Here is a 7,878-nt window from a genome sequence, read left to right on the forward strand (position 1 = left end):
AAGAAAGAAAGAAAGAAAGAAAGAAAGAAAGAAAGAAAGAAAGAAAGAAAGAAGGAAAGAAAGGAAGGAAGGAAGGAAGGAAGGAAGGAAGGAAGGAAGGAAGGAAGGAAGGAAGGAAGGAAGGAAGGAAGGAAGGAAGGAAGGAAGGAAGGAAGCTCAAGGAGCTCATAGTTTAGTGGGGGAGACAACATGCAAAATATAGTCAGAATGAACTGGAGATAATCCCAGAGGGATTATCATTAAGGGGGGCATCAGGAAAGACTTCCTATAGAAGGTTTTATTATAGTCAGGACTTGAAGAAGCCAGAGTAACCAAGATGGGAAGAGGAGGGAGAGAATTCCAGGCATGAAGGACAGCCAATGAAGATTAATCCCTCTTGGGTATGGAAGAATGCTTGAAGACAACTCTCATCAAAACTATAAAAAGCAATTCTTTGTATTCCTTCGTTCCATGATGAAGGAATTGGGGAAGGGGGGCACGAGAAAAGTTCTTTAAATCCAGAAGGGTGTTTCCCCCATTGTTCTATAATTCCACATTCAAAATACAAACAGAAACAACTTCTAGTTAGTACAAATTCAGTTGTGAAAGAGTTGAAGGAAATACTCACTGAGGGAAAAACAGTGATTTAAGTAAAACCACAGGCTTGGGAGAAGGGTGGAGCTTGACCAGAAAGGAGCTCACCTGGAGCATTAAATTTAATTGTTTCTGTTTGCTGAAGAAGTACAAGTACTAATTGTACCCCCTTAATTTTGCTGCTCTGTGGCCAAGACCCCACTGCCTTACCCTGACTCCAGCTCTGGCTAGAATTCCCCCATTGATTCTGGAGAAGTCTTCTCTTCTCCAGACTCACTGTCCCAGATTCCCTCAGGATCTTCCTAGGTCATGATCTTCAGGCCACATCTATGCCCCCATTGGTACCTGTTGGCCCCAAAGTCTTAGACAAACTCACCACTGGCTCATAATTTGCTGCTGAGACTTAAAGTTAAAAGACTTGCGTTGCTCTACCATCTTTCGGAACTGCTGCCGGAGTGTCCGTAACTCCACTTCCGCTGCCTGATGCTTTTCTTTCTCTGATAGTTCTAGTTTTTCATGGGAATGCTTTCTCCTGCGTTGTTTTGTCTTGGGAAAAGCAAAAGAAGGCAATGAATGATCCTTTCCCGATGATTGGAATAAGAAAAAAAATGCCCACGAAAATTTCTGCTTTTAATGGGGCTCAAGGGAAGGAGTCAAGGTGAAAAAGTAATTTCCTTTTATCTTAGCCCTCCAGATTCCCTCTTCTCTCCCTTCCCTCACTGTCTTCAATAAAATAGAGGAATGGGGGATATGAAGCAGGAGGTCAGAGGGTGGGGAGGAGGAGAATAGAGGAAGCTGAGAAGGTAATCAATCAAAGGGCCTAGTTCGGTATTTGGTAGAAGTCATCAATCCATCAATAAATCAATCAACAAGCATGTTAAGGTCCTACTATGTGCCAGACACTGTGCTAAGGACTGGGGATAAAATGACAAAAAATGCCACCATCTCTGGCCCCAAGAAACCTATATCGTACAGGGGAAGACACCCGTACATATTTGAGTAATAAAGATATTATTAGAGTCAATAGAGATATTGACACTATCCATAGAAAGTCCAAGGAAGACTCTCCGTCATCCTGTGCCATCCCAGGCCCTAACTGAGGGCCTCAAAGGCTGCTGTCTTAAGGTTGCAGCTGGGCAGCCTTTTACCCATGGCTACCAGTCAGGGTTTGCACTTACAGCAAGGGTTTGTTCTTAACCTTTTCAATGGTATGGACCATTTGGCAGTCTGGCAAAGTCTGTGGGCCTCTTTTCAGAATTACATTCACAAATAATGTAAGCAAATACTCAATTTCAGTTAGAGGTTTAGGAAGATAAAGATGTCATCCCCCTTCCCTGTGTCAGTTGGCAACACCCCCTAAAATCTATCCATGGATGGCTAAGTTAAGAACCCTTAACTTCAAGACTGGATCCTTGGTTGTTGAAATAGAAAGGGTGGCAGCTAGGTGGCAAAGTGAATAGAGCACCAGTCCTGGAGTCAAGAGGACCTGAGTTCAAATCCAGCCTCAGACACTTAACACTTACTAGCCGTGTGACCTTGGGAAGTCACTTAACCACAATTTCCCTGATTTCCACCCTCCAAAAAGAAAAAAAAGAAAGAAAGAAATAGAAAGGGAGGGGCCTGGGGAGAAAATCATAGTCATTTACTTATTCAATTATGTCTTTGTTCATTAATTGGTTAATTAATTGATAGATAAAATTACTAAATTAATTGATTAATTAAATTCTCCTTAATTCCCAAAAAGCTCCCCCATCTTATTGGTTCCAAAAATAAAGATGGCGTTAACTATATTTTTCGACATAATTGTCCTTATTACTAGGACTTCCTCTACCCCCCTCCCCTCCCGCCCGCCACTTACCTGTGGCATTGTGAAGATATCTTACTCCTTCTGCACAGAGAGTATGACCAGACAAAGTCTAAGAAATTCCTCTCAACAATATCCTGTCCAGAATGGAAGAGGTCCAGGCCTAAGGTCTAGTTCTTAGCCACTCTCCCTCCTTCTGATTCTGACTGTCTCATGAACATGGCATTCTCCGTGGCTCCCTGGGCATATAGAAGAGGCATATTTTTATTTATTTTTTTTTAGTTTGCATTTTATTTTATTTTTTTAATGCTTTATTAACTTCTGATTTACATCATTCATTTCCGCCAGATTTTGAGTTTCAAATTTTCTCCCCGTTTTTTCCCCACCCATCCCCCCAAAACAGCAGTCCCACAGGATATCCCCACCTCCAATCTGCTCTCTCCCATATTTTCTCCCATACCCGTTTCGACCTTTCCAGTGGATCTCTATGCCTCAGTGCCTGTACATCCCATTTCTTAATTACATGTAAGATGGTATTAATAATAGTATATATATATTTCAATATTTGATTTTAAAACTTTCAATCCCAGATTCATTCCCTTCCCCCCCCCTGCCACCCACCCCCACTGGGGAGACAAGCAGTTCAGTATAGGTTGTACATGTGTGGCTAATGCAAAACAATAACATAGTAGATATATTGTAAAAGACTGACTACATTTCCCTCCCATCCATTCTATTCTCTACTTTGATCCTGTCCCTTTTCAAAAGTGGGTGCTTCCAACTTCCCTCCCCCAGCCTGCTCTCCCTTCCATCATCCCCCCTCTCATCCCCTTCCCCCCCATTCTCCTGGAGGGTGAGATCCCCTATTTAGTGTGTATTTCCCTCCCTCCTCAAGCCAGATTCAATAGGAATAAGGTTGACCCATTCCCTTCTGCCCTCCTATTCTTCCCCTCCATTGCAACCATTTTCCCCTGCCTCTTCTGTATGAGATAGTTTGCCCCAATCTGTCTCTCCCCATCTCCTCTCATTATACTCCTCTCACCTCTCAATTTCACCTTTTAAGTATCATCCCTTCCTGTTAAATTGGTCCTGTGCCCTCTATCTATGTATACCTGTAAACATATATACACACATTCACATATGTATTCATATGCCCGCATACCCTCATATAAAGACATTATATATATTTCTAATCCCTTCAACTACTGAGAAAAGTTTCATAAGTTACAATTATTGTTTTTCCATGTAGGAATGTTAATAGCTCAACTTTGATAAGTTCCTTATGATTTCTTTTCCTTGTTTACCTTCTCATGCTTCTCTTGCTTCTTGTATCTGAATGTCAAATTTTCTATTCAACTCTGGTTTTTTCAGCAAGAATGCCTGAAAGTCCTGTATTCTACTGAATAACCATATTTTCCCCTGAAACATGATACTCAGTTTTGCTGGGTAGGTGACTCTTGGTCTTAATCCCAGCTCCCTTGACCTCCGGAATATCACATTCCAAGCCCTTCGATCCCTCAGTGTAGAAGCTGCCAGATCCTGGGTTATCCTGATTGTGTTTCCACAATATTCAAATTGTTTCTTCCTGGCTGCTTGTAATATTCTCTCCTTAATCTGGGAATTCCAGAACCTGGCTATAATATTCCTAGGAGTTTTCTTTTGGGGATCTTTTTCAGGAGGTGATCGGTGGATTCTTTCAACCTCTATTTTGCCCTCTGGTTCTAAAACATCAGGGCAGTTTTCTTTGAGAACTTCCTGGAGGATGCTTTCTAGGTTATTACTTTGGTCATGGCTTTCAGGTAGTCCAATAATTTTTAAATTATCTCTCCTGGATCTATTTTCCAGGTCAGTGGTTTTTCCCATGAGATATTTCACATTGCCTTCTATTCTTTCATTTGTTTGGATCTGTTTGACAGCATCTTGATTTCTCATAAAGTCATTAGCTTCCATTTGCTCCAATCTAATTCTGAAGCAATGATTCTCCTCAGTGAGCTTTTGAGATTCTTTTTCCATCTGGCAAATTCGACTTTTTAAGGCATTCTTCTCCTCATTGCCTTTTTGAGCCTCCTTTGCCATTTGAGTCAGTCTGTTTTTTAAGGTATTATTTTCTTCAGTCAGGCTGTTGACTCTCATTTCATAATTTTCTTGCATTGTTCTCATTTCTCTTCCCAATTTTTCCTCCACTTCTCTTATCTGCTTCTTAAGGTCCTCTATGGCCTGTAACCAACTTGTATTTTCCTTTGAAGCTTTTGTTGCAGGAGTTCTGACTTCACTGTTTTCCTCCTGTTCTATGCCTTGCTCCTTCTTATCCCCAAAATAGGAGTGTAATGTTGGAATCTTCTGTCTGCTTTGTTTCCTCTGCCTGCTCATTTTGCCACTCAATTATTTGACTTTTGGTCTTTTTGCCACAGTAGGACTCTGCCTCCAGACAGGGGAGTTTTCGTCCCAAACGCTGGGGTTTTCTCAGCTGCCGAAGGTATTAGATGGGTTCCCTCTCTGAGGTCTCCACACGCTCTGGCATGCTGGACACACACCCCAGGACCTCCACCCTAGATTGCAATCCAGATCCAAGCAGGTTAAAGCAAGAGCGATTACCCCTCAGACTGGTGCTTGGTCCCCCTACACTGTGCAGGCCAGGAGCTGAAGTTGCCACATGGCGCTGGCTGGCTGTGCTGGCGTCTCAGCAGTTTCTCGTGCGGGGGTAAAAGCCACGCACTCCCGCTTACTGGTCCCAAAGTCCAGACTGCGCTGGCCTCTCACCTTGTCCTTCGAATCTATGTATTGATAAATCTGGAAACGGCCACAGCTGCTGCTGATATGGAGTCCCTCTGGCTGGCAGCTGGTCAGGCCTGCCCTGGGGCTAAAGCCTCAGCGTGGGGCTGTGCTCGGCTCCCAGAGCGCTGTGCTGGCCAATTCCTGCCGGCCTGCTGGGCTGTCCTCAGCAGGAGGTTAGCTTCTCTGTGTCATTATGTGGGTTCTGCAGCTCCAAAGTTTGTTTAGAGTCCTCTTTTTACATGGATTGGGGAGGGTGGAAGCCAGAGCCGCAGGAAGGTCTTGCTTCTACTCCGCCATCTTGGCTCCACCGGCATATTTTTATCAATGTTCATCTTATTGAGTTTATTCTTAGGGAGAAAGCAAGGGTCCCATAAAGAAGAAATGTTCATGTGTCACTTGGACAAGAACAATGGAACACATCCCAGGCAAGCCAAACACCGAAGGGGTTAACATGAAACTCTCCTCTGCTGCCAGTCTAATTTTCTTCTGTGGGTGTTAATTTTTCCTTTATTTAAATCCACTACTGACAAACCCAGATCATCATTGTTACAAAAATCTTCATTTGGATCACATTTTTCCCTTATATAATCTGAGGAGCTCAAAGCAATATTAATGCATTCATTTCTCATGATTCTGTGAGGCTCTGACCTTCAAATTCTGACTTTCACAGACTAGCAGCCATCTCTTAGAATCTCAGAGTTGAAAGGCACATTGGAGACCCTGGTCAAGGATCCCTTCAGGATTTATAACAGAGGTAGTTCCACTTTTGGAGTCTACCTTCTCCAAGAAAACTCATCCCTCTACAACATATCGAAAAGGCAACAAGAAGTAGTATATAGAGTTCTGGGTGGGGAATCAGGGATCAAATCCAGTTTCAGATATACTGGGCCTGGAGACAGGAAGACTCATCTTCCTGAGTTCAAATTTGGCCTCAAGATATGTGCTAGCTGTGTGACCCTGGGCAAGTCACTTAACCTGTTTGCCTCAGTTTCCCCATCTGTAAAGTGGGGATCATAATAACATTTTACCTCCCAGGGTTGTTGTGAGCATCAAATGAGAGAATTATAGAGTGTTAGGCACAATGCCTGACATATAGCAGATGCTATAAAAATGTTAGTTAATGTTGTTATTGTTAATGAAGGATTTGGTGCATGCCCAAACCTCTCAACATGGCATCAAGCATAAGGAAATCCTTCAGTGTTCCAGAAATGGGTCCTCTAGTGTCTTTCATGTGGGTGGCACCATTAGAGGTGGTCTGGGCTGCCCAAACAAACCCCCTTATTTATGCCAAGTTTTCTCCACAGAAAGGTTCCCAACACCCTCAAGGTTCAAGCTCCATTTCATGGAAACACCAAGTCTAGTGAAAAGAAAGCTGTCTAAAATTTCCCTTTTTGCATCTTCCGCCTAATACTCCTGCTTCTGCCTTTGTCAGAGGCCAAGCTGAACAGGTACATCCTTCATTCTCCATGTCATAAGTCCTGAGATGTTGGACAGAAACCTATGATGCCCTTCCCAACTAAGTCTTCTCTTCTCCAGGGTAAACAGGGATTTCTAAAGCAGGGTTCCCAAAGTGAACTTTGTAGCAGTCCCCAAAATATCTCTAATTATCCAAAGGGGTGTTGAGAAACTGCCAAAGAAGTCTCAGAAAAAAAATATAATTTCAATGCATTTTAATTTAAAAATTAAAATTAGTTAAATTAAATTTTAAAGTTTAATTTAATTAAAAATTAAAAATCTTCATCACAATAAACCTTGAACAAGGAAGAGGTAGCATGGTTCTATGGAAAGAACTCTGTGTTGGGATACAGATGGCCTGGATTCAAATCCTGACTCAGCCACTTATGATCTGTGTGACCTCTGGCAAGTCACTTACTGCCCTAGAGTGGAGGGATTAGACTCGATGATTTCTGAGGTGCCTTCCCATTTTAAATCTATGATGCTGTGAATCTTGATATTAAACCACAGTTTCTGTGTGTCTGGAAGTGAGGAGGGTTCCAGAGGTTCTCTTCCTTTCATTCAACCAATCAAACATTTAGTAAGTACCTACTATGTGCCAGGAACTGTGTTGGGTACTGGGGATAGATATAAAGACATAAGCACAAAAGTCTGTCCTTAAGGAGTCTACATTCTAGAAGGGGTGACAACATGAGCATTTAGAAGTACACTGTATAGAAAATCATTACAAATAGCAACATGTTCATTTGAGGAGGAAGGGACTAGAAGCCAGAGAGAATCAGGAAGGGCTTTATGGAGGTGGCGGCATTGAAGCTGAGTGTTAGAGAAAGCTAATTCAAAGGGGGGGAGGCGGTGAGAAGGGAGGACATTCCAAACAGAGGAATGTGCAGAGCTAGAAGGAATGTCCTGTGTAAGGAACACCAGGGAAACTGTATGTCTGGATCATATGTGAAGGAAACTAATGTTTATAAGCCTGAAAAGGTTGGACCCAGGTCAAAAGGGGCATTGAATGCTGAATGGAGGGGTTTATATTTGACCTATTTAGTGACATTCTGAAAGGCAGCATAACATAATGGTTAGAGAAAGGAAAAGGAATAAACATTTATTAAGGACCTACTGTGTGCTGGGCACCATGCTAAACACTTTACAATTATTATTTCATTTGGTCCTCACAACAACAAATGATCCTCATTTTATAATTGAGGAAACCAAGGCTAGTAAAGGTCCGAGGCAGATTTGAACTCAGGTCTTCCTGACTCCAGAGCCAACAG

At 42.4% G+C, this 7,878-nt stretch overlaps 1 long non-coding RNA gene across 1 annotated transcript in view; it reads right to left on the minus strand.

Annotated features, from left to right (window-relative positions):
* LOC138176360 (uncharacterized) overlaps positions 1-7,878 on the minus strand; it is a 10,653-nt gene that overhangs the window by 2,175 nt on the left and 600 nt on the right. The window contains exons 2-3 of the long non-coding RNA XR_011172223.1: positions 2,432-2,616; positions 950-1,119 (exon numbers count right to left, since the gene is read on the minus strand). This is a non-coding gene — a long non-coding RNA (uncharacterized lncRNA). The remainder of the gene's footprint in view (positions 1-949; positions 1,120-2,431; positions 2,617-7,878) is intronic.

The sequence above is a fragment of the Petaurus breviceps genome, unplaced genomic scaffold, assembly GCF_028583685.1.
Source record: "Petaurus breviceps papuanus isolate PSGF00001 unplaced genomic scaffold, PetGlider_PUasm1.0 87666, whole genome shotgun sequence".
NCBI lineage: Eukaryota > Metazoa > Chordata > Mammalia > Diprotodontia > Petauridae > Petaurus > Petaurus breviceps.